At 43.9% G+C, this 25,935-nt stretch overlaps 1 long non-coding RNA gene across 2 annotated transcripts; it reads left to right on the forward strand.

Annotated features, from left to right (window-relative positions):
• The first annotated feature begins 6,366 nt into the window (after positions 1-6,366).
• Positions 6,367-25,497, forward strand: LOC112580220. Of its 2 annotated transcripts, none has more exons than XR_003104507.3 (3): positions 6,367-7,055; positions 23,481-23,556; positions 25,007-25,497. It is a non-coding gene; the product is annotated as an uncharacterized LOC112580220 (long non-coding RNA). The 2 variants fall into 2 exon arrangements; XR_006545196.2 differs by lacking the exon at positions 6,367-7,055 and adding an exon at positions 14,607-15,457.
• Positions 25,498-25,935: the final 438 nt, after the last annotated feature.

The following is a 25,935-nucleotide window of genomic DNA, read 5'->3' on the forward strand; positions in this document are numbered from 1 at the left end:
GTAATATTGTAAGTCAACTGTACTTCAATTAAAAAAATTGAGATCTAACTAAAAAGAAATAATAAAACTTGCTTTCCTAAATACACATAACATTAAATTAAAAACATTTTAATTGTGGTAAAATATGCATAATATCGCTGGAGGAGGGACTGGCAACCCACTCCAGTGTTCTTGCCTGGAGAATTCCAAAGCAGAGGAACCTGGAGGGCTACAGTCCATAGGGTTGCAGAGTCAGACAGGACTGAATCAACGTAACACCTCATGCATAATATAAAATTGACCACCTTAATCATTTTTTAAAATGTACAGTTCATTACTGTTAAGTACTTTCATATCTTTCATGCCTTTTAAAACTACTTGGGGGACTTCTCTGGTGGTCCAGTGATTAAGAATCCACCTTGCAATGCGGGGGCCATGGGTTCAATACTTGGTTGGGGAAATAAGAGCCCGTATGCCATGGAGCAACTAAGCCCATCAGCCACAGCTACTGAAGGCCCTGTACTCTGGAGTCTACATACTCTGGAGGCCGAACACCACAACTAGAGTCCATGCATTACAAGGAAAATCCCACACAGCCAGATAAATAAAATACATAACTACTAAAAAGCTACTTGCATCTCATACTGGCTCCTTTCATTTCCTACTCTGAAATGCTGTCTCACTTCGGTTTGGGCAGTACAAGTGACACTTTTGTAACTCTGGAAAAAAGAATGACCTTCTTATTTTTGAATCATTGTAAGAGGCTCTTGGATCTTTCATAGAAGGGTTGACATAAAATTCATATTTTAAGCCAAGAAAAACTTTAAGCATAAAACTTTTTCTCTGCTCTTTGGCCTCCTCCCTCCCCTCTACCATTCTTTGTGCAATGGCATTCTGCATTAGCCAGACTGCCCAGTGGCAGAAATACCTGCTCAAACATAAACATCAATTGTTCTTTGGATGCCAACCACATGAGTCCTCAGAAGATAACATTCCTTTGTCAGTCCTTCAGGGGTCACCATGATCTACCACTCACCTCGTACCTGCAGACATCTTCGGTGAACTTTGAGTATGATAACAACATATCATTTCCCTTAAAGATAGTGATGGATGCTAAACGGACTGGTTAGCGATCTGGGGAGATACTGGGCCACGCCTACTGGAAGCTCTTCACTTAAATACTTATTTATGACCTTATCAATACTACTAACTATATTACTTGTATTCTGCCTATTGCAGAGCCTGGCAGGCTACAGTCCATGTGGTCACAAAGAGTTGGACACGACTGAGTGACTTAACACAGCACACTGTACAAGATGATTGTTTCTTGCATTACTAGATGTGTAATGATGATTAGCTGACTTGAAACAACTGATCAAAGATACAGTTTTATAAGATCAATGATTAGAATAATGTAACTCTAGATGTAGGGAGGGGCTTCCCATGGGGCACTTATTGTAAAGAACAGGAGACAGAAGAGATGTGTGTTCCATCCCTGGGTTAGGAGGATCCCCTGAAGAAGGGCATGGCAACCCACTCCAGTATTCTTGCCTGGAGAATCCCATGGAGAGAGGAGCCTGGTGGGTTATAGTCCATAAGGTCACACAGAGTTGGACACGAGTGAAGTGACTTCACTCTTTGTGACCCCATAGACTCTGTAGCCCACCAGGCTCCTCTGTCCATGAGATTCTCCAGGCAAGAATACTGGAGTGCATTGCCATTCCCTTCTCCAGGGGATCTTTTTGACCTAGGGATTGAACTCATGTTTCTTATGTCTATTGCATTGTTAGATGGGTTCTTTACCACTAGTGCCACCCAGAAAGGCCCAGTCTCTCTTCTGGATAAATATTAATAGTTCCTGACTAAAGAGTTACCAATGGCAAACTGAAAAAAATGATAAAGTGACCAAGCCAGAAAACTTCATATTATTAATAAAATGATATGAATTGCTAAATCCCAGCAATATTTGATGTGTACACATGTTTATTTTAACATTTGTTCTGAAATGAGACTTGAATGTATGTAATTGGACTGTATATAATTGGATCATGATAATTGAATGGCAAATTAACCTGTGGATATTAAAATATGAAGACTTTTCTCACTCTTCAGTAGAAATTTGTAACTAAGGGGACTTTCCTGGTGGTCCAGTTGCTAAGACTCTGTGCTTCCAATGCAGGGGGCTCAGGTTCGATCCCTGGTCAGGGAACTAGGTCCCACATGCCTCAACTAAAGATTCCTGCATGCCACAACTAAGACCTGGTGTAGCCAAATAAATAAATATTTAAAAAAGAAAGAAAGAAAGAAAGTTGCATCTAAGATGGCTCAGAGTAAATGGCCCAGATGGTTCCCCTCTTCAAAGGTCCTAAAAATTGTGTTTCTTCCATTCGCTTTGCTCCTAATTCTTAATCATTTTATCCTGGGATGGGAGGCGGGGAGGGGGATGGGAAAGTCAGAACAATTGAACTTCAAAGACTGATGTCAGAAATTTTGAAAAGTAAATGTTTTCCAGTCTATCCAACTCTGATTCAATCCAGACTGGGTTTTAAAGGAAGATTTTGGAGGGAAATTTCTCAGAATTTATGGCTAGAAAAGGGAAGTCATGTGAACTTACCCAGGATGGAAAACTGATGTTGAAACTTTGGACTTTGCCACTCCCTCGTTGGTGTGTTGCTAGGGAAGGTATTAATACACACCCTCTCATAGCTCATTTCAGTCAATCATATATCATCTAAATTAAGCTGATGAGCAAAGCCATGCAGCATCCTCTATTGAACAGCTGAGACTCAGAGTCTCGTGCCATGGCAGAGTGTTCAGTCCCTAACATTTTAGCTGATTTCTGTCTAGAGGACTTATCCTGGCTCTCAGTTCCTTCAAACAGGATGAAAGGTGAAAAGGGCAATGTTGGACAAGCAGGATAACAATCACATTATTCATACTTGATTCTGGCCTGGTTTCAGAGTTTTAATGATTTAATAAAGAAAAAAAAGTCAATACTTCAATTGACCAGTTTAATTCAGCTGGTGTTTACTGAATCTCTTTTTACAGCTTAGCGGGAAGTTAGAGGGAAGAAGGGACCTGTCCAGATGAGACTGGTATGGGGCAGATAATTTGGAATCTTCTCCATATTTATGCCTCTCTGAAAGAGCTCAGGGACCTGGGTGTTGGGCCAGGTTTAAAGCTTTCAGTTCGGTTGAGGGTGACCTTTGGTCTAATGAGACAGCATCTTTTTATTTTTTTGAGACATAGCGTGTTGAGCTGACTTCTTATTTTGTTACCTCATTTTGTAATCCCCTATCTACTTCCTTAGCACCTCCACTGGACTGTAAGTTTCTAGAGAACAAGGTTTATGGACATGCTGCTGCTGCTGTTGCTGCTGCTGCTGCTAAGTTGCTTCAGTCGTGTCCGACTTTGTGCTACCCCAGAGACGGCAGCCCACCAGGCTCCCCCGTCCCTGGGATTCTCCAGGCAAGAACACTGGAGTGGGTTGCCATTTCTTTCTCCAATTATGGACATGCTATTAATTGCCAAACTCATGTTATCTAACACATAGTACAGGCTTAAAAAATATTGCTGAATAAATGAACTAACATGCATGCTATGTCGCTTCAGTCGTGTCTGACTCTGGACTCCATGGACTGTAACCCGCCAGACTTCTCTGTCCATGGGATTCTCCAGGCAAGAATACTGGAGTGGGGTGCCATTTCCTTCTCCAGAGGATCTTCCCCAACCAGGGATCAAACCCGGGTCTCCCACATTGTAGGCACCCGACCGAGGAATGGAATCCATGTCTCTTATGTCTCCTGCATTGGCAGGTAGGTTCTTTACCACTAGAGCCACCTGGGAAGCCATATAACATGGAAGGAAGGAAGTAAAGTCGCTCAGCTGTGTCTGACTCTTTGCCACCCCATGGACTGTAGCCTACCGGGCTCCTCCCATGGGATTTTCCAGGCAAGAGTACTGGAGTGGGGTGCCATTTCCTTCTCCAGAGGATCTTCCCCAACCAGGGATCAAACCTGGGTCTCCCACATTGTAGGCAGACGCTTTACTGTCTGATCATATCTGGAATTCAGTCCATGATCATTTACTCCAGAACCCTTAGAGGATGCTAAATCTAGAAATGAACTAGAAGGGCAAGCACTCCAGGCATGAAAAAAACTATTGAGGAGAAACACGTTCCTGTCTAGGAGAGAGGAAGAAAGAAGGACAAAGGATGAACGGAGTTAATTCTGAATCCTTAGTAGGATGTGCTACAGAAAAGACAGAAATTTTTTTAAAGTGTTGAATGGAAGTGAAGTAAAGTGAGATGTAGGCATGTAGCCTTTGGAAGGAACATTCAGAAGAATTCCAATTAAAGCAAAAGTCTCTTCCTTCATCGGCCTCCCAACTAAGTTGAACTTCTCTCATTACCCTTCCTACCAGCCTGGAATCCTTCAGCTCCGAGGACAACAGGGAGGAACCCAAAAGCCACTCAGGTTCGGGACCCAACTTCATCAGGCCTGTCTCTCCAAACACTCTTGAGAGACTACAAGAATTATGGAGTCTTGCTAATGCCAACCAAAATTTCTAGCAGGAAGTTTACAAGGCAAGTAGTCCATGGGTAAGATATAATGACTGAGGGAGGCCTGACCAAATTAACTAGGGTCTGTGCATGAGACAGGAGACCCAGGTTCGACTCCTGGGTCCGGAAGATCCCATGGAGAAGGAACTGGTAACCCAGTATTCTTGCCTGGAAAATCCCTTGGACAGAGGAGCCTGGTGGGCTACACACCATGGGGTCACAGAGAGTTGGACACAACTGAGCGACTAAACAGCAACAAAAACCCTCATAATGATTTTTCTGAATGATGATTTTGCCAGAAAACTTAATTTTCCTTTTCACAGTTCTCAATATTTTTCAAAAATAGCCTTAATAAAATAAATACACAAATGAATGGCTGTTGCCCATTATTCTGGACCTAAGTATAATTCTCATGGGCTATAATTTATAGTAGATTATTACAGGATGGAAATATAATAAAGTTAATTATAGCAATTGTAGGGTGCTTTGTGGGCACTGTGCTTCTGAACTTATAACAACAACAAACAAGAATCTTTATTCTCTTTTTTAAATAGACGTTACAAGAGGTAACCTGCTCAAGGCAGTCATAAACCGTGTCGGCATCACTCCCTCATCAGTGGAACCACAGGAACAGGCGGCAGGGAGGTCAGTCTCTTCGAGCTCAGATTCCAGGAACCCGAGGTTCTTGCGGGGAACACGAGTGCAGTGGGCAATGTGTCCCTTCTCTTCACAGCCACTGACGGGCAGGACTGTCTCTCCTGACCAGCTCCTTTGGATCCCTTCCTCCTGCACTCCCGTTTAATAGTGCAGTCAACAACTCTTGTCCCACCATTAAATCAGGGCTGGAGGACAATGGTGCCAACTGATTCAATTTTACTGAGACTGAATCCAGTAAACTTTGCAGGGAGATGAGGCTTGGCTGTTTTAAGTCTTTCTCTCCCATCATTCTCCTTCTCTTCTCTTTAGACAAATCCAATTATCCCAACCCTTCTACATTTCTGAGAAGGGGCCAGCGAATTGTTTAGGTGAGAAGGGAAGCACCTTATCAGGATGCCCTGAGGATAATGAATAAGATTTAGTCTGGGTCAAAGGGATGCGTGGCAATTTTTCAATATGCAGCATTCTGTTCTTAATTCCTTCAGCTATTCAGAAATGATTCATTGAAAATGACCTAGGCGCTAAGCACTTTGGTAAGACCTAAAGATAAAGAGATGAGCATGACACAGCCATCACCCTCCATCTATCGGTGAGGACACACTTAAACCAATAATTGCCCTCCAGCATTACAAAGGCTGTAGGAGAGGCGCCCTGAATGTTATAGAAAAAGCAGAAGACAGACACCTAGCCCCCAGTCACCTAATTTTTTGTGTTAAGAGGGTCAGTAAAAGCTCCAAGGTGAGCCATGAAGTATGAGGTTGAATAAACTGATAAGACGGGAGAGAAGCATTCCAGCCTGAGGGCACAGTAGGTGGGAGAGCACAGAGGCTCAATAGCCTGACTGTGGAGGGAATGGCAATGGCTAGTGTGTAGGCACACATGGGTGCAACCCCTGCTCACACTCCTCAATGGAAGGATGCGATGGTACCGTGATCGTTCATGTGCTGGTACCAAAACAACCAAGTAGCTTTTTATTGTTTGTAGCTATCAGCACAGGCTTCCAGGTGATGCTAGTGGTAAAGAACCCACTTGCCAATAAGAGACATGGCTTCCATCACTGGCTTGGGAAGACCTCCTGGAGAACATGGCAACCCACTCCAGTATTCTTGCCTGGAGGATCCCATGGACAGAGAAGCTTGGTGGGTTATCGACCGTAGGGTTGCAAAGGGTTGGACACGACTGCTGACTTAGCATGCACACACAGCTATCAGCACATATGGGATATAAAAGAAAGTAAAAGCAGTTCTTTGTTTTGGGCATGTTCCAACTTGTAGAAAACCCTCACAGGAAGAGACATTGGGGGGCAGCTCTTCTTACCCAACCAGTTCCTCTAACTCACATCACAAGACTCGATGTCAGCATGCCCAGAGGCAACATGGTCCACACCCAGAGGAAGCAGGGGCGGGGAGCCATCTCTCCTCTCTGGTACTTTCTGTCTCTTTTCCGCCTCATTTCTTTGGTCCATTTAAACTCTTTTGTTCCCTCCTCTCTCTGCTTTGCCCAGGGTCCCTCTTCTTCTTGCACAGAAGCTTAGGGAGGCTGTCAGTCCCTCAGTTCCATCAGCTTCTGCTGCTGGACTGAATGAGGGCTTCAGTCAAGTGGGTGGCAGTCAAGTGGGTGGCAGACAGAGGCCACGAATGGGTCAAATCCTGAAAGATCTTCAGAACTTTAATGTGGCCTTAGTTCAGCTACCTGGCAACAAAGCACTGGTGAATTTTTAAATGAAGTCTGTCAATGAGTCTGCCTTGGGAAGCATGCTCAACTGGTGTTGAGTAGACTACGGAGATGGGGAGAAACTGGAGAAAGAAAATCCATCCTCTGAGCACATGGGAGAAGCCATGGTGGTGAGATTGAAGAGGTAAGCAGGGGTCACTTTATGAAGGACATGTTATGTCCTGGCAAGGAATTTGAACTACACAATGATTCTCCATCCGAGTTAGGAAGAGGACCAACTCCCGTTATCAGTCACTGCAGCCCTTCTTCTGGTAGGAGCATATTATAGCCTTCAGGTTTGTTGAACACTATAGGAGACAAAATATTATAAACAAGGAAATTGCATGAGGAGGTGTTTTGTTTTTGAATGGTCTTTCTAGCAGCAGGGTGGGAGAAGGATTTGAGACTAGCAAGGCTGGTGGCATGAGAAATTGGGACAAGGAGACCAGTTAGGAAGCAACCGAGGTCATGTAGACAGGCTTGAAGGAAGACAAGAGTACTTTGAATGAGGAGCAAACACTGGCTTTGAGAGGTATTTAGGAGGCAAAATCAATAGCATTTGGTGCATAATAACAGGTGGGAGTTGGCTCCCTCTATCCCCCAGGCCACTGTTCTCATCTCACTGTGTCTGAATGATCTATCCCATGGTCCTCCACAAGAGCTGGAACCATATGTGTCTCATTCCCAGCTGCATGTCCAGCACAAGCCTGTGCCTGATATGTGACAGGTCCTTAAAGACGATTTGCGAATGGATGAACAAATGATTGAATGATATAAAGAATGACTCACACATGGATGCCTTACATGACTGAGTGGTCAGTGAACCCATCACCTGAAGGAGGAAATACAAGAAGAAGAGAAAGTTAGGGTCCAACATTGCAATTTTATTTTCATTATGTTGGGTTTGAGGTACCTATGGGGAATCTCCAGGAAGCTGCAGGGGAGTCCTAGGCTGGTGTAACAGATTAGGGAACTGTCTGTGAATAAACGAAATATTCACACCGAAGTATAGAAGGAAAGAAGAGAAAGAAACTTTTTCTGAACAGAAGGCTTATTTTTTAAAATGTGTCTTTGCTATTGTTTTTGTTTTGTTGAGACATAGTTCACCGATTTGAAGTGAATTTGAAGTATGCTGCTGCTGCAGCAGCTGCTGCTAAGTCGCTTCAGTCGTGTCTGACTCTGTGCGACCCCATAGACGGCGGCCCACCAGGCTCCCCCATCCCTGGGATTCTCCAGGCAAGAACACTGGAGTGGGCTGCCATTTCCTTCTCCAATGCATGAAAGTGAAAAAATAAAGTGAAGTCGCTCAGTTGTGTTCGACTCCTAGTGATCCCATGGACTGCAGCCCACCAGGCCCCTCCTCCGTCCATGGGATTTTCCAGGCAAGAGTACTGGAGTGGGTTGCCATTGCCTTCTCCAGAATTTGAAGTATAGTTATGCTTTTTTGTATACTCACAAGGTTGTGCAATAGCCACAACTAACTCCAGAACATTTTCCTCATCCTCAAAAGAAATCCTGTACATGTTAGGAGTTCCTCCCCATTCCCTCTTCCCTCTAGCCCTGGGCAACCACCAATTCTCTTTAGGTTTCTATGGGTTTTCCTACTGTGGTTATTTCATATAAGTGGAATCATACAATATGTGACTTTGTGTCTGACTTTTTTCACTCAGCATAATGTTTTCAAGGTTCATCCATATTGTGGCGTGTGTCAGTACCTCATTCCAGAGGCTGGTGTTTAAGCTTGAGCAAAGTTTCTTGCAGTCCCATCCTTGACTTAGAAAAAGCTCTTGGACCTTTTGAATACATCCGTCAACGTCCACTGATCGGTCCCTTCATTAATCCACAGGATTTAGAAATTCTTTACATTGAGAGGAGATATAGAAAGTATTCTCAGCCACACCCTGTCAGTGTCCCTGACTCTCCCGTCCACAGGGAGCTTTTCTACCCCTGACTCACAGCGCACTCACTGGGCGCCCTCTATAATCAGTGCCTGGTTCTGTAAATTCTTCCTGTCTCACTCAAATCAGAGTGAAAGCTCCTAGAGGCAGAGGGCAGGGAGTGTTCTGTGCTGTATTTTCCTTTTTTTGGTTGCAGCATTTAGCACACAGTTGTGCTGATAGAAAACAAAATGGCACTTAACTAATCCCTCTAATTGCTAAAAAAAAAAAGTTTCCAAGAACACTCTGCTTTTAACATGGGCTTTGGCTATTTTTTCATAGACTCTGGACAGACCACTCTTAGATTAAAAGCCCAATTCATGATTATTTTCCATCTGCTGGGAACTGGTCCTCTTCTTTCCCCATTCCAGACTAGACTGGTCCAGCTGCACTGGTTGTTTAGGGCTCGTGTCCTTTCTCAGTGACTGAAGCCCATCTCACACCAGTTGTTAAGAATTCTCAACATCGTTCCTGCACTACCACCCGCATTGACAGTAAGAGGCCCCCAGCAGCTACTTTTTTTTTTCCAATATGACAAAATCATCCCGGTCACAGGTAGATGGTCAGGAAAAGGAACCTGACCCAAGCTTTGCCAGTTAGACTCCTTTCAAGAGGAATTTGGGTCTGATTCCTCTTGAGTCTGTGTGATATTTAGAACAACAACAAAAGGTAAATTTAGGAGCATATAGACTGGAAACCAGACAAAGACAGTCTGAATAGATGAAAGATAAAACAAACCAGTGAGGGAGTCCTGCAGAGAAGAGCCCACAAGTGAAGGATCTAGAGTCTTGCGGCCATACAAGCCCCTGGTTCTAATTCATTCTTGCAGGCTGGTTGCATCTTTGCCCTTGGGTTCCCTTAAATGTCTGTGTATCTCTATGTGTTGATTTAATTTATTGAGGTATTATTATTCTTGTTTGAGGGTGGGGAAACCAGAAAGGAGAAGCACTTGTGTTTTATTATTTATTCTCTCCCCCCACCCCCTCTATCCCACCAACTCCCACCCTTTCAGGCAGGCCTGTGATCAGCTGGCGTGTACCTTTGCACCTCTAGCAGCTGTTAGATATTTTTAATATCATCTTTGCTTTTCAAACCCACATTCCTGCACCTACACACACCCTATCCTTCAGTTCCTGCAAGCGCAATGGGATGGAGGATCCGAACCAGGTTTCTGTTTGAATCAAAAAAAATTTACTAAGGTTCCTTCTGTTACACTCTGGTGTTTTGATAACTCTCTCTCTTTAGCTTTTGCTAGCTCATGCGAATTTCTGTTCAGTTCAGTTCAGTCGCTCAGTCGTGTCCGACTCTTTGCGACCCCACGGACAGCAGCACGCCAGGCTTCCATGTCCATCACCAACTCCCAGAGCTTACTCAAACTCATGTCCATGGAGTCGGTGATGCCATCCAACCATCTCATCCTCTGTTGTCCCCTTCTCTTGTCTTCACTTTTGTAAGATCTCTGAGAAATAAAAGTCATGAATTTCTGTTATTGGTCACAAAAAGACTTCTAAATTGAAAATGATTTTAATACAGACATCAGGAATAGAATTGGAAGAGACTTTAGGAATCACTCCATGATTTGATGGATAAGAATACTCAGGTCTGGAAAGCTAAAGAAACGTGAGTGATATCACACAAGTGTGTCTGAGTGGAGGCAGTGACCTCATTTTCCCTTCAGTTGTCTTGCTTTACCATTCTCTCTCCTTCTCGATCTCACACCTGTGGTTTCAGGCAAATATGAAAAACACATTATTTAATGATGAGAGAAATATTAATTAATGCTTATACTACTTACCCTAATAAATATCACTCATAGGGAGATAAAACTGCACTTTAGGGGGTGCACAGCCACTTTGAATCTATCTGTCGAATTGGTAGGAAATTTGAGTCTTGCTGACAAGCAAGAATTGATGCACACTGTGGAAAGGTGGTTTAATACTATAACGATCAAATCAAGGCAACACTGAACTGATTGTAAGAGGTTTTCCTTGCCGACTGCCAAGCCCTCTCAAGCCTCCCTGCCTGGTAACTCCACGCCCAGCAACTGTCTTTTCATTATGATTTCCACTTCCACATTCTGCAGCCTCTGTCTTAGTTTAAGCTCATCAGAGGAAAGTGAGGAAACCTAGAATATCTCGCGTCATCTATCACTGGCCGTGACACAGTTCTTTGATTGGTTAAGTCCCAGCATGGCTGCAGGCAGCATATGGAATACCAGACACAGTATAATGTCTGAGATCTAGCCAGGTGCTCCGAGCATGCCAAGGTGAAACACAATTACAGCCTGTAGACACTCCCCATGTCTGCCAGGATGGAGTACCTCTCACCTAAGGGCATATCTAAGATAGCAAGCCGGATGGACTCACGAGGTTTAGTTGACCCCCTCAAGGTAAAGATCCTGTATTTTGACCGCACTTGGGTTACAACATTCAGTGCAACTGTAAGTACATCATTTACATCTTCGGCTTCAGTTTGTTTATTCAAACGACACCATTAACTTGCTTCTGAGTCCCTGTTCTTCAGAATCTCATAGCCTTGTCTACACTATGTATTTTGTTAAATACTTTTTCATTTGTCACCAAAAGAATTCTATTTAGCTTAGGCTATAAATTGTCCACCCTGCTATAAATTGTCCACCCTAGGCTATAAATTTCTTAAAAGCAAATACTATCAAATTTTTGTATACTGTCAAAAAATAAAAGCATTTAAAAATCAAGTAAAATCTTGAGTAGACTATTTCCTGCTATTTTTTTTTTTTGCCACGTGGCACAGCTTATAGGATCTTAGTTCCCCAATCAGGGATCAAACCCTGGCCCTAGACAATGAAAATGCTGAGTCCCAATTACTGAACCACCAGGGAATTCCCTAGTACTACTCCTTAATGATACCTCAATTCAGTTTAGCAACAATATATCAACTCCCTTCTGTATTGGTGATGGTTTCTACTGGCATCTTTACCTTCAGAAGCTCAGCCTCCCTCAAATGGCAGTGCTGACAGTCACATCCCTTCCCTTTTCCAGGCCTGCGGGTCAGGAATGGATCCAGACTGGCCAATCAGAGTTTCCTAACCCCTTGGCAGCAGGGACGAATCTAATCCAAAATGGACCATTGGGTGTTGTCTCTGGGACTAGCAAGAATCACTAATAAAGAGACACACTTTTTTTCTGCATCATCTGCTTATCAAGGACCATGTAAACCGAATGCTGCCATTGGGATAATCACCACCATTTTGAAAGACTTTGCCTGAGAAAAGAAAATCTGCTGGACTTGGCTCTGGAAAAACTTCTATTAGTACAGGACAAAGTCAGGATCCCTTTTATCTTCCTCTCTTCTGACCTGAATGCACGTGTTATGGTTGGAGCTGAAGCAGCCACCTTGAGGGAAAGACAAAGAGCATCATAATGACATCAGTCTTCTCATCTTCAAGCCACCCAAACAGTATCTAGCAACTACCTTACTGTAATCAGGGGTTGGAAAACTACAGCCCTCATGCTAACTTTGTGTTCCTATGCCTTTGAGGCACAAAGAACTGTGTGACGACCAAGCCAGGGCATCCTTCTATACCCTTGGTCCCCCATCTGCCCCCCTCACGGCATGGAACATCTCGAATCCCCTATACCTACAAAGACTGTAGCTCAAGGTGGTGAAAAAATCTCATTTCTCACTCTTGTGACAAAAGGAACATTTTTACTACAACCAACATTTTTTTAAAGAATGAATGGAATATAAAAGAAAAGGTAATGTATTATACATAGTAATGGTAAGCATTGTTTTGTAAAACTTATCTTTAGTTATATGTGTGTATATACATATACTATATATAGGGTTAGAATATAATAAATACACATATATATTCACTTAGATTATAAATACTATATAATTATAAATTATATTATACATATAATGCATATAATATATAATGAATACACTATATATTAGTGTATATATACAAGCATATTAGTATATAAAATATAACACATGGTTATACATTATATGATAAAGACATGTATAACATGTGCATTTTAAGCATTTTGAGTGTATATATAAACATACATATAACTAAAACAAATGTTTTACAAAACAGTTTTTACCCTTACTATGTGTAATACACTATATTCTCTTCTTTTTATATATTCTACGCTTTATATAGAGCTGGTAGTATTATATATTATGATATTTCTTACTATGGGTGATGATAAAAAGTGAAGAGTTTAAGAAACTGTAATGGTGAAAAGCTGGCTGGGGCTAGACTGTGCATGTCAGTCTGAGGAATTCTGGCTTAAAGCTGCCTTCTATGTGGCACCCTGGGGACTTTTCAGGAAGGAGATGGTGTAACCAGATACATGGAAATAAGAGTTTGAGGGGGAGAGAGACCCCTTGGTGGGCAGTGAATTCCAAAGGTACCAGGAGGCAGAAAAGAGAGTGTAGAAGTTGAGGTCCTTTCTGTGAAGGTGACAGAAATTCAACTCAGAGAAGCTGAGTCTGTTTACTGCTGGCACAGCTGAGAAGAACATGAGGGCATTTCAGAGAGTTAAATGTTATAAGCTGCAGGAAAGCGGAGCTTTGGTGACTCCTTGTGTGGGGACTCCTTGCTGTTAAGCCTCTCCTTCTCTCTCTGAGCTTGACCTCGTTCTTCCCTGCACAGAGGCCCTCGGAATGTGGTGGTGAAGACAGCTCCCAAGCAGACTGGATTCATTTCCCTCTCCAGCTTAGCAAGCCTACAGGACTTTGTCCAGAATCAGGTCATCAATCCGAGTAAATGACTCTGAGAGGCTCTGCTTTGGTCGCCTGCCCATTCCTTGTACTGAACCTATTACACGATTTTAGTTAGAAAGCTTTGGGCTGGGAGCTGTAGAATATCCATTTTTAGGTGGCTTAACTATTGAGGATAATATAATATTTTACTTACATGAAATTCTGAGGTAGGTTACCTTTGATTAAGTGATTATGATTAGTGAGTCTATGATGTCAGGGTCCCAGGTGAGCTTCTCTGCTGTTCTTTGAGTTTCTAAGAATCATCTCCTCGTATAACAAGCTCCAGGGCAGGAAGCAGCAAGTCCTTGACTTGAATTTATATTTAGGATGAAGAGAGCTTCCAGAAGTGCTCTCTTCAGCTTCATCAGTTAGGATTGTGTCATTGATGCACGCTCAGTTAATCATTGCTGAGGCAAATGGAATAAACAAGACCGGCTTAGACCAATCGACCCTCAAAGGGTTGGAGAGGGACCTCAAAACCTAAAACACAGTCAGTGTTCTGACAGAAAAAATATAGGGGGAAATGGCTGATAAGCAACTAACGTATCTGCCATACTACAGAGAATGGGATACTGTATTAGTTTTCTAGGGCTGCACAAAAATTTACCTCCAGGACTTTCATGGTGGTCCAGTGGTTAAGACTCCACCTGCCAGGGCAGGGGACGTGGGTTCAGTCTCTGGTCTGGGAGGATTCCACATGCCTAGGGGCAACTAAGCCCACGCACTGCAACTGCCTAGAGCCTGTGCTCTACAACAAGAGAAGTCACCTCAACGAGAAGCCTGCGTACCACAACTAAAGAGTAGCCCCTGCTTGCTGCAACTAGAGAAAGCCTAAGTGCAGCAATGAAGACTCATTGCAGCCCTAAATAAATAAATAAAATAAAAAATCTACCACCAACATAGTGGCTTAAAATAAGACACATGTCTTATCTTGCAGTTTCTATAGGTCAAGAGTTTGGGCAAAACATCATCACTGGGTTCTTTGGAAATGTTCAGTCGAGGAGTCAGACAGCACTAGGTTCTCATCTAGAGGCTAAACTTGTGCAAGGTCTGCTTTTAAGCTCACTTAGGGTGAATGAGTGGCAAAATTTACATCTTGCTATTGTGGGACTAAGGTACTTGCTTTCTAGCTGGCTACTGGCTGGAGGCTGCCCTCAGCTCCTAAAGGCCACCCACAGTTCCCTGTGAAGTGGGCTTCCCCAAGATGCCACTTAGTCATCAAGCCAGCCAGAAGAATCTCTAGAGCAAGTCTTACAGCAAGGCAAGTCTTATATAACATAATGAATACACAGGAGTGACAGCCCATAAATTTTGTCATAGTCTATTGGCTAGAAGCAAGTCACAGGTCCCACCCACACTCAAAGAGAGGGGCCACCCAGGGGCATGAGCACAAGGAAGTGGGGACCATGAGAGGTTACCTTAGCATCTGTTTGCCATAGACAACATGAGTAGCCAGACCTGGGTCATATACCCACTCAGTTACCAGAAGAAGGGGGATGGGAAAGCTTTCTGGGCTCTTTCAGTTCACATGAATATGAAAGAGATTCTGAAAATGGAATTGCTGAGATTTGGCAACCATTGAGTATGGCACAATGCTGCAGGAAATGGAAGAGAGACAAGTGACTCAGGACTTGAGAGCCAGTGACTGGAAAGAGGGATGGTGCTATGACTGAATCTGGGGACTCAGAACAAGAGAGAAGGAAGATAAAGAGATTCATCTGGAGTTCCCATAGGATGTCCACATGGAATTGTATATCCAGAGCTCAGGACAGATGTCTGAGACTCAGATTTCGATATCATCAACCTAGAAGACGAGGACATGTACATATATGGGAATGGATGGGTCACAAACCAGGTTGGTGACAAGGTTCACACACTTCTGTGCTAAAAGCCTTTCATATTTCCACTCACACTCCTTACGCTTGCAAAGTCTTTTGTGGTTTAGTTTGTTTCTCTCTCTACACTTTTGATAGACCCTCTCCCTAGAACTCCACTGTACTCTCTGCTGCTGCTGCTGCTAAGTCGCTTCAGTCGTGTCCGACTCTTCACGACCCCATGGACTGCAGCCTACCAGGCTCCTCCGCCCATGGGATTTTCCAGGCAAGAGTACTGGAGTGGGTTGCCATTGCCTTCTCCAACTGTACTCTCTACAAGTCTCCAAAATACTCTGTGCTATTTTCTTTGAGCCTTTGCTTACTATTTTCCATTACAAGATTCTTCACCCCTCCCCACCATCACTGCCTGGCTATGTATCCTTTGAGTCTCCATGTAGATTATACCCCGCTGAAAAGCCTTCCACAATTCCCTGAAACAATTTACATGTTCCTTCTTTGTGCTTCCATAGCATGCTACACAACTCTGTTCTGGGGTATTAATGGCCTATTCTGTCATTTTCTATTTACTTGTCTCTTTACTAGCTTACAGGCTTCTGGAAGGTAGAGATAGGTAGACAAGCTCACAATTGTCTCCAGTAATTAGCATGATCCTTAGCACAAAGAAAATGCTTGATTAAGTACTTGTGGAATGAATGGGGAATGAATGTTAACAGATTTCCTTCTCAGTTAAAATCCCTTTGCTTATATAAGTATCAGAAAACTCAGTACAAAAAGGGATTAATGTATAAGCAGAAGGGGACTTGATGACTCATGTAAGTGAGAAAGTCCAGAAGTTATGTTGCTTTAGGTGTGATTTGCTACAGAGGCCCAAATGATGCCACCAGGATACAGGTTTCTTTCCCCATCCTTTGGCTCTGCTTTCTCTGGCTATGGGGCTTCCCAGGTGGTGCTACTGGTAAAGAGGATCAGGCTGCCAATGCAGGAGATATAAGAGATGTGGGTTTGATACCTAGGTTGGGAAGATCCCCTGGAGGAGGAAATGGCAACCCACTCCAATATTCTTGCCTGGAGAATCCCTTGGACTGAGGAGCCTGGTGGGCTACAGTCCATAGGGTTGCAAAGAGTTGGATATAAACTGAAGTGACTTAGTACATATGCCTCTGGTTTTAGCTCCATTGATTGGCTAGGTCTCCTGCTTGGGAGCAGGATGACTGCATTTGCGTCTGGTCTTAAATCTTCACACTTTCAAGCTCAGTGAGAAAAAAAGGGCCCCACTCCCAAAAGCCGCAGTAGATCTCATGGACCCTCAGTGATGCTGTGGAGTCTCTAGCCCATTCTTGAACCAATCACTGTTTGCCCAAAAAGATGCTAGACTCTGATTGACCAGGCTTGGGTCACTGACCATGCCTAGATCTGCTCCATTAAAACCACTCAGACAAGGGTAGGGGATATACGGAGCTTGGAGAGGGGGGAGGTTGGGAAGGGAGAGTCTCTCTGATCTTGTCCTGGAGTTTTGGTGAGGGGACCCTCCCCCAAAACTAATTTCTATTAAGTAATGCCTGCAATTCAGGAGGAAAGGAAGGTTAAAGATCCTGCAAAGAAATTTTAAGTAAGAAAGATAGGAAGAAAACTAAAAAGACTGTATAGGGTCATCAAAGGAAAATAGTCTAGTATTTGTTTAGCATCTACCATGTGACAGAAACCTTTCATACAATATCTCATTTAATCCTCTCAATAACCCAGACACATAAACGTTTCAAATTCCCAGTCAACAGAGTCTCAGGATAAACTGATCCCACAAGAGGGTTAGGATAAGTGAACACTAAGGTGGGGATTGGACATTCAGAAATAGGAAGTCCCAGCTGATGTTTCTGATGGTTATTTCTAAAGAGCTGGAAGGACCACAGGGAATGAGTAATGAATAGGTGGTTTTTCTCCAAGGGAGTTTGATGATGAAAAGGAGGATAAAGGTGGCACCAGTATATTCCTGTTTAAATGTGTCTCCCTGACCACAAAACGGGCTCCTTGAACGGCAAGGACCTTATCGGTTTCCTTTGTCTCCAGCCTAGGAGAGGTCCTTGCCACAGTGTCCATCACCACGTATTTGTTAAGTTAATGAGTAAATGAATGATCAAAGGGAAAAAAAACTGTATTCCAGGAGGAAAGGAAGACAGGGAAAGAAATATAGATGTAGGTTAGTTTGAAACATGTTTCTATGGCAAGTATAATGAGGTTGAGAAGGAAAGAGAAAGTTGATGAATGACGTAAAACTCCCTGTGAAGCTCAAACCCCAAGGAGGAATAAGGCTCAGATAAAGATTTCCTTCTTCCCTCAAGGCAAGAAGGAAGGCTATGATTTTCAGAAAGTCTCAAGTTGGAGAGGAGGAAAACCAAATTCATTTGTATCTACTGCCCTCAGTGAAATAGTAAAGATGCTTACTTCTCTGGGCTTCCCAGGGGGCACTAGTGGTGAAGAACCCACCTGCCAATGCAGGAGATGTAAGAGATGGGAGTTCGATCCCTGAGTCGGGAAGATCCCCCGGAGGAGGGCACGGCAACCCACTCCAGTATTCTTGCCTGGAGAATCCCAAGGACAGAGGAGCCTGGAGTCCACCAGGCACCAGTCCATAGGGTCGCAAAGAGTTGGACAAGACTGAAGTGACTTTGCACTCAAGCAGCTTACTTCTCTAACTCTGCTCAAGGTACTTTAAAGCAGCCCTAATATGTTAATTCATGTCTCACCCCCACAGTGCCAGGCATAGACTAGATGCTAAAACAAATGTATCAGAACCCTGAGACTTCCCTGGTGGTCCAGTGGTTAAGAATCCACCTTGTAATGCAGGTGACACAGGTTGGATCCCTGGTCAGGGAACTAAGATCCCACATTCTGTGGAGTAACTAAGCCCCCACGCCACAACTAGAGATTCTGTGCGCCACAACAAAAAGATTCCACATGACGTGATGGAGATCCTGCGTGCTGCAACTAAGACCTGCGTGTGTGAGTGTATGTGTATATGTGTGTGCACGCACATGCGTGTCCTCAGTCGTGTCTGACTCTTCAGCCCCATAGCTCACCAGGCTTCTCTGTTCATGGAATTCTCCAGGCAAGAATCCTGGAGTGGGTTGCCATTTCCTTGGATCCTTGGATCCATTTCCAAGATCTCACTCTAGGGGAATCTTCCTGACCCAGGGATCGAACCCTCATCTGCTGCATCTCCGGCATTGGCAGGCAGATTCTTTTACCACTACTGCCACCTGAGAAGCCCCAACCAAGATCTCATGCAGTCAAATAAATAAAATTATTTTTAAAACAATAAAACAAATGTATCAACTTAGTGAGTTGAGTAGAATAAAATCAAATTTTCTTTTACAAAAATTTGAGCAGAGCCTGCAGAAAGCACAGCCACAATACAATGCTGATTTGGTGGCTTGTAGGGACTTTGTAGATGGAAAAGAGGGAGGCAGGCAGTACAATGTGTACATGTTATCTGCTCTCCAGAATGTCTTTGCTGGGCAAATAGCTCCTTATCATTTTTTTTTTTAAATACAAGCTTACACCCCATTTCTTCAGAACACCTGGGCTTTGGCCATGATTATGAGGTTTAGCACTTGTAATCACAGGTCTGTCTTGGGAAATTATAGGATGTGAAGTCTCAGAGGTTGGCACTCAGGAGGGATTTACTAAGCCTCTTCTGGAACATTGCCAGGACGGCCCCTCTTAACAGACCAACTCAGACATCATTGTCACCTATTCAGCAGGTGGCAGAACTGGTCACATTGCCTCTGCTCACATGGCCGTCCCCTAAAGACCCCCAACACCAGCCTAGTGGGTAAAGCCTAGGGCTGTCAGGTGCCTCCAGCTGCAGGGGGGCAGCTTCACCTTGAACTTTAAATGTTTAACACAGCTTTAAATGTTTTACTCCACAGAATGAGGTGACTGGGAAGATGGATGATTGCTGATTAGAGGAATGATGAATGAAAAAATAAAATAATCCACAGTGAAAAACTCACTCCCCTGGCTGTGGTTAGTCTCTAATAGGTACAAGGATAATGTAAATGGATGGAGTAGGGGTGGGATATGGGGTGGGGTCCCTTTGGCCATGTGTGGGCACCTTTGTGGATGTGTTCTTGGGAGGAGGAACAAGGAAAGGAGACTGGAGAAAGTGAAGTTTACTCTTTGTGGTTGTGGATGGTCAAGAGCAGGCTGGGATGGGCAGGGAAGCAGGAAGGCTTTTGCCCATCTCCAGGGATTTCTGCTTTCCCTGCTTGTACAAACAGGTGCTTTATTTCCACGTAAGCTATTTTGGATTCTTAGTTTGCAGAGTTGGTATGTCCTTTCTGCAGAGGCCAGAAAACGGCAGGGAAGGGAGGGAAGTCTGGCATTGAAACCAGTCAGAATGAAGTTCTTGATGAATGAATCTTTTACCTAATTTCAAGCAAATATATCTGCTCCCTTTACCTTTCCTTACCCAGCTCTACCAGGCAGGGTTCCTATCTGTACCAACAGATATACGTTCATCAACTGCCCCATTATGGTGGAAGGTCTATTATCACAACAGGGGCCATTTTTTCGGAAAAACTGTACAATGATTGAAGTCCATCTCAGCTCCTCCGTCTCCCAGCCCTCCCCTCCCCACCGACTCCATAGCACAGTCTATAATAGTTGTCAGGGACCTCGTCAATTTCTGTTTGAAGAGGTGACCTTTCTCATGGTCTAGGTTCATTCTAATAATAGACCTTATACTTCACTTTCCTGTACATTATCTCATTTGGCAGCAGCCCTGTGAGGAAGGCAGTCATGGTCATTATTTCCCAAAAGGTATTTCTGACAACTTATAAAATGAACTCTCATTTACTCTCTACTTCTTGCTTGCCTGACCCTGTGCCAAATGCCTTACATACTTTGATTAATCATCATGTCCACTCTCAGAGGTTGACAATATTATCCCTGTTTTACAGAGGAGAAAGCCAGGTGTAAGCAACTTGCCAAAGGCCATGGAGCCAACTACTGGCAAAACCAAGATTCGGGCCTGGGTCTGGCCAAGTCCGAGTACTGTGTTTTTATCTCCTATGCCTTTCTGTCTATGCAGCAGGCAGGCTAGATATTAGTACAGGGGCTTCCCTGGTAGCTCAGCTGGTAAAGAATCCGCCTGCAATGTGGGAGACCTGAGTTTGATCCTTGGGTTGGAAAGATCCCCTGAAGAAGGGAACAGCTACCCACTCCAGTATTCTGGCCTGGAGAATTCCATGGACTGTATAGTCCATGGGGTCACAAAGAGTTGGACACAGCTGAGTGACTTTCACTTTCACCTTTAAGGAATATTTTCCTCTTTCAAAAATGGAAGTTCTGAGACCTGTTTTAGAGAACCCAGTAGAGCTGGAGCTAGAACCCTTTCAAATAAGTAACACCGGAAGACAAGTTCCTCCATCAACAGGGACTGCACGGCCACGCTGGATTTCCACAGTAAAAAGCATAGAATAAACTCTTTGTACCTATCAGATCGTGCACAAGGAAGACCCCCACCTATGGACAAGTTCCCTTCCAAGAGCACTTTCCTAAGTCCAATTCATTCACAAATCCACCAGTTAGTCTAGGTAACCAACTAAGACAATCAGCCACAGTACTGTACTGTAATAGGTTTAAATACTTTTCACGCAATACATTTAAAAATAACAAAAAAATAAAACATTTAAAATCTTACAGTACCTTGAAAAGTACAGTAGTCCAGTACAACAGCTGGCACGCACGGGCTGGCATCGAGTGAGCCGGAAAGAAGAGTTACTGATTGGAGGAGGGAGAGGAGGTGGGAGATGGTAGAGCTGAAGGATCATCAGCAATAGGAGATGGAGGGCAAGCGGCAATTTCATTCACACATGACCTCGATGAAAAGCACCTTCACATCTTTGAAAGTTCACAGCTTGAAGGTTCATACGCAGGGGACTCACTGTAGTAATACTTGACTATAACACCTCCTTCTTACTTCATAAGTTGAGTCCAAATAAAATGGAAGAATTTTCAAAACCTCGGCAGCTGGCTGCCTCCCCTGCTATGTTCCACTGAAACTGCTCCTCTCAAGATCACCTGTGACCACCTGGCTGTGTTATTTCTACTTTACATTTGTAGCTGTCTTGACCTCTCTGCAACATCTAACTGCTGACCACTTATCAAAACTCTCCCCTCCCTTGATTCGGGGGCAGCAGTCTATCCTGGTTTTAGTGCTCTATCTCTGGACTTTTGTTCTAAGTCTCTTTCAAAGGCTCAGGTTTCTGCGACCATCTCTGTGACGGTTTGTTAATAGTTGCAAAGGGCAGAACCCACCCTGGCTAGTTTAAGTGGAAAGGGATCATTACAAGGTATTCATCAGCTTATAGAATCCATGGGTGACTAAAGACCCTAAGCTGAATTACCTGGAACATAGATGCCCTTAGGCATCTATGCTGAGTTGCCACAGGAACTGCTGCGCCCACCGCCATAAGGAAGTGCCTGCTGAACCAAGAGACTGCTCGGACTGCCGCCCACCTGAGACCTAGGGCTGCACCCTCAGCACCAGCCAAAGGGATGCCTCCACCCTGCCTGTGCCCCACTCATTCCGCTCGGAAGCTGACGTCTCATGTGAGGGTGTCTATTGGCAGAAACCTAAATCACATCCTTGGAAACCCTAGCTGCCAGGAGCCTGGGGAATGACGTCTTTATCTTTCCAACTTTGCTGTACAGGAAGGCACGCTAAAAGGAGATCCAAATAGACATTGAGTCACATAGTCCCTTACATTTCGGGGTTCTTCAGACTTCTGTTCTCATCCTTTTCTTTTCTGGTGCTGAGACTTGTCAGCTCATGGCGTCAACCACCATCTGGGTTATCTTTAACCATGAACTCCAGGCCTGAATGTCTAGCTGGCTACCAGACAGCTCCGCTTCCTCTGAAGTCAGCAGCCTCCTTCTGTGTTTTTCACATTAACAAGTGGCACCACCACCTATCCAGTAATCCAAGCCAGAAACTGGGGCCTTCCCTCTGTCTCTCATCTGCCTTGAGCAAACAGTTTTGTGGGGTAGGTAGTTGGTCTGTGAAATGGTTCTTGGGGGTAGACAGTTGGTCTGTGTTTTCTAGTCTTTCTTCAGTTAGGTGGGGCCATGTGACTGCATCCTGGTCAATGTGGTCTGAACACAGGTGGTATGAACAAAGTCCAGGTGAAACCCATGGACACCTTTCACACAATATCTGCCAACTGAATGGAGAGACCTTTAGAAACCTGGAGGAGGGCAGAGCCATACATTTAAGCAGACTGGGTCCCTGAATGACTTGGTGGAACTCTGCAACTCCCAGAATTGATCTGTGTAGGGGGATCAATTGAACTGATGAGGGGGACATGGAGTCATGAAAACATGCAGTTCAGATCTCTTGCTGTGGGGAACAAGATGTACTACGGCCCCAGCCCTGCCCCACTGGATCTAGCACACTGTTTGAGCCAAGGCTGTACTTCCCATGGGCTCCTCTCTGCCAAAGGCTGAGGCTGGTGGGGTACGAACTCAGACCCACTCCTGCATGACCTGGGATTCCTCCAGCAGGTGACTTTGACTCATGGATCCTCCACTGGCCTGGCTGAGTCTTTCTTGGGACTGCACTGAAGTTCAGAATGCTTCCTACCCATCCTCCTTCCCTCTCCTTTGTAGGTGTCAGAGCTGCACCGTAGTCTGAAAGCTCTCCTTGCCTTCTCTATTATTGTTTTTCAGTCACTCAGTCGTATCCAACTCTTTGTGGCCCCATGGACTGTAGCACACCAGGCTTCCCTGTCCCCTTCACTATCTCCCGGAATTTCAATCTCATGCACACTGAGTTGGTGATGCCATCCAACCATCTCATCCTCTGTCCTCCCCTTCTCTTCCTGCTCTCCATCTTTCCCAGCATCAGGGTCTTTTCCAATGAATCGGCTCTTTATAACAGGTGGCCAAATGATTGCAGCTTCAGCTTCAGCATCAGTCTTTCCAATGAATATTCAGGGTTGATTTCCTTTAGGATTGACTAGTTTGATCATTTATCCTTCACAGGAATTCTCCCCAATAAATCTCCTGCGTGTCTAATTTTATCCTGGCATCTGTTCTCAGAAGATCCAAGCTAACACAGGTGAGAAATAAAAACTTTATTATATGATAGAGATTGGGAGGGCAGGTTATGTGACAGTAAGTTAGCTTACTCTAATGTAATCATCGAGGTTTGAATATTTTTAAAAGGTATTTGCTTTCCTCTTTGCAACTGCCTTAGTTTAGGCCTCCTGAGCCAACTGTTCTTATTACTGAGTAAGTCTTCTCTACTTAGTCTTGGTAACAACCCAGAATCCACATTCAAATCACCTTCACAGTGATCTTTTTACTATTAACCACCACTTTTTTGTTTGTTTGCTTATTTGTTTTCTCTTTTTTTGCTCTGCTTTGTTTGTTGTTTTATAATGATTAATTTATTCTTTGCTGCTGCTAAGTCGCTTCAGTCGTGTCCAACTCTGTGCGACCCCATAGATGGCAGCCCACCAGGCTCCCCCGTCCCTGGGATTGTCCAGGCAAGAACACTGGAGTGGGTTGCCATTTCCTTCTCCAATGCATGAAAGTGAAAAGTGAAAGTGAAGTTGCTCAGTGGTGTTTGACTCCTAGCGACCCCATGGACTGCAGCCTACCAGGCTCCCACGTCCGTGGGATTTTCCAGGCAAGAGTACTGGAGTGGGGTGCCATTGCCTTCTCCGAATTTATTGTTTACTTTATATTTTTACTTACATCTTTTTAGTTTTTGTTTGTGTCTGTTTGTTTAACCACTGCTTTTAAAACACCTATACAACGCTCTGATACATGTTCTTCCAATTATCACAACAATCTTGCAAGGAAATTATTATTAGTTCTAATTTATATAAAGGGAACAAAGATTTAGAGAGGTTAAGTATCTTGCCGGATATTATATCTCTGGTAACTAACAGAACTGGAACTTGAACCCAAATCTATCTGTTACCAAAATCTGTCTTTTTCTTACCACCCAAGCAGGGCTTGGATTTAAATTTTTTTTTTCTTGTTGCAATATACATTCACAGGCATTATCTATTTCTTGAGTTAACCTCAATTCTGATGCAAATTTGCTGGAAAGTAAAAGCAAATAGACCACAGGCTAATCTGGGAAGGGGCATTATATTCATAAAAGCATATTATAAATTATGTAAGTAAATAAAATATCCATTTAAGGATATTGTTGCTCTAGGCATGTTTTCTTCATTAATGTTTTCTCTCCATTTTAAACTAAACATATAATCACTGAAAAAACTAAAAAGAAAGTGGGAAAACTATAAAATGATAAATGACCACAATTTTGAATCTTAATTGGTATTAGAGGTTACACTGGGTGCTAAACTGAAACACTGATAAGCTGGGGTGTGAGGAGTGCATGCCATGCCCAAGGCTCTGGTGATAACTCCATTCAAAAGAACATTTAAAAGCCAGCAGCTCAGAATGCTAAGTGTAAAGGTACAATCAAGTATCTATTTTAATGTATTAAAAGCAAGACATTTATGATTTCAACTCATCATCACTATTTTCAGGGTTTGAAAGCATTTGATAGAGAAGTTATCTCCACGCACGGACACCAGTACCGCAAGACTCCGCTAAGCCACATGCAAAGCTGATGACATCATGCCCTGGTAAATAGCTTTCAGAAGAGCCACATCTCACTGGGCTTAAGGAGTAAATTCCTAAGACCAGCACTGCAGGCCCTCTGTGAACCTCGCTTCACTTCTTGCGACAGTCTCTGTAGCCACGCTCCACTTGGACTCAAACAAGCTCTCCGGAGCACAGTGCTTCCTCCTGCCTCTGGGTCTTTGCAAATGCTGTCCCTCCTGGAAGAAATGTCTTAACTCTAAGAAATCCCCAAGATACAGTTCATGTGCCTCCTTGCCCAAAAAGCTCTTCCGGAAACCACTCTCAGATCAGATCAGATCAGATCAGTCGCTCAGTCGTGTCCGACTCTTTGCGACCCCATGAATCGCAGCACGCCAGGCCTCCCTGTCCATCACCAACTCCCGGAGTTCACTCAGACTCACGTCCATCGAGTCAGTGATTCCATCCAGCCATCTCATCCTCTGTCATCCCCTTCTCCTCCTGCCCCCAATCCCTCCCAGCATCAGAGTCTTTTCCGATGAGTCAACTCTTCGCATGAGGTGGCCAAAGTACTGGAGTTTCAGCTTTAGCATCATTCCTTCCAAAGAAATCCCAGGGCTGATCTCCTTCAGAATGGACTGGTTGGATCTCCTTGCAGTCCAAGGGACTCTCAAGAGTCTTCGCCAATATCACAGTTCAAAAGCATCAATTCTTTGGCTCTCAGCCTTCTTCACTCTCAGCCGTACCCAATTCCCAGACTGTATTTGCTGCCCTCCCCACTGAAGCCTCCCCACACCCCTTCCTCTCCTGCTCCTCCATGACCCTTGTCACAGCACCCAGTTGTAATTGTCTTTTAAATATTGATTCTACCCAT

Source organism: Bubalus bubalis, chromosome 2 (assembly GCF_019923935.1).
Source record: "Bubalus bubalis isolate 160015118507 breed Murrah chromosome 2, NDDB_SH_1, whole genome shotgun sequence".
Taxonomy (NCBI): Eukaryota; Metazoa; Chordata; class Mammalia; order Artiodactyla; family Bovidae; genus Bubalus; species Bubalus bubalis.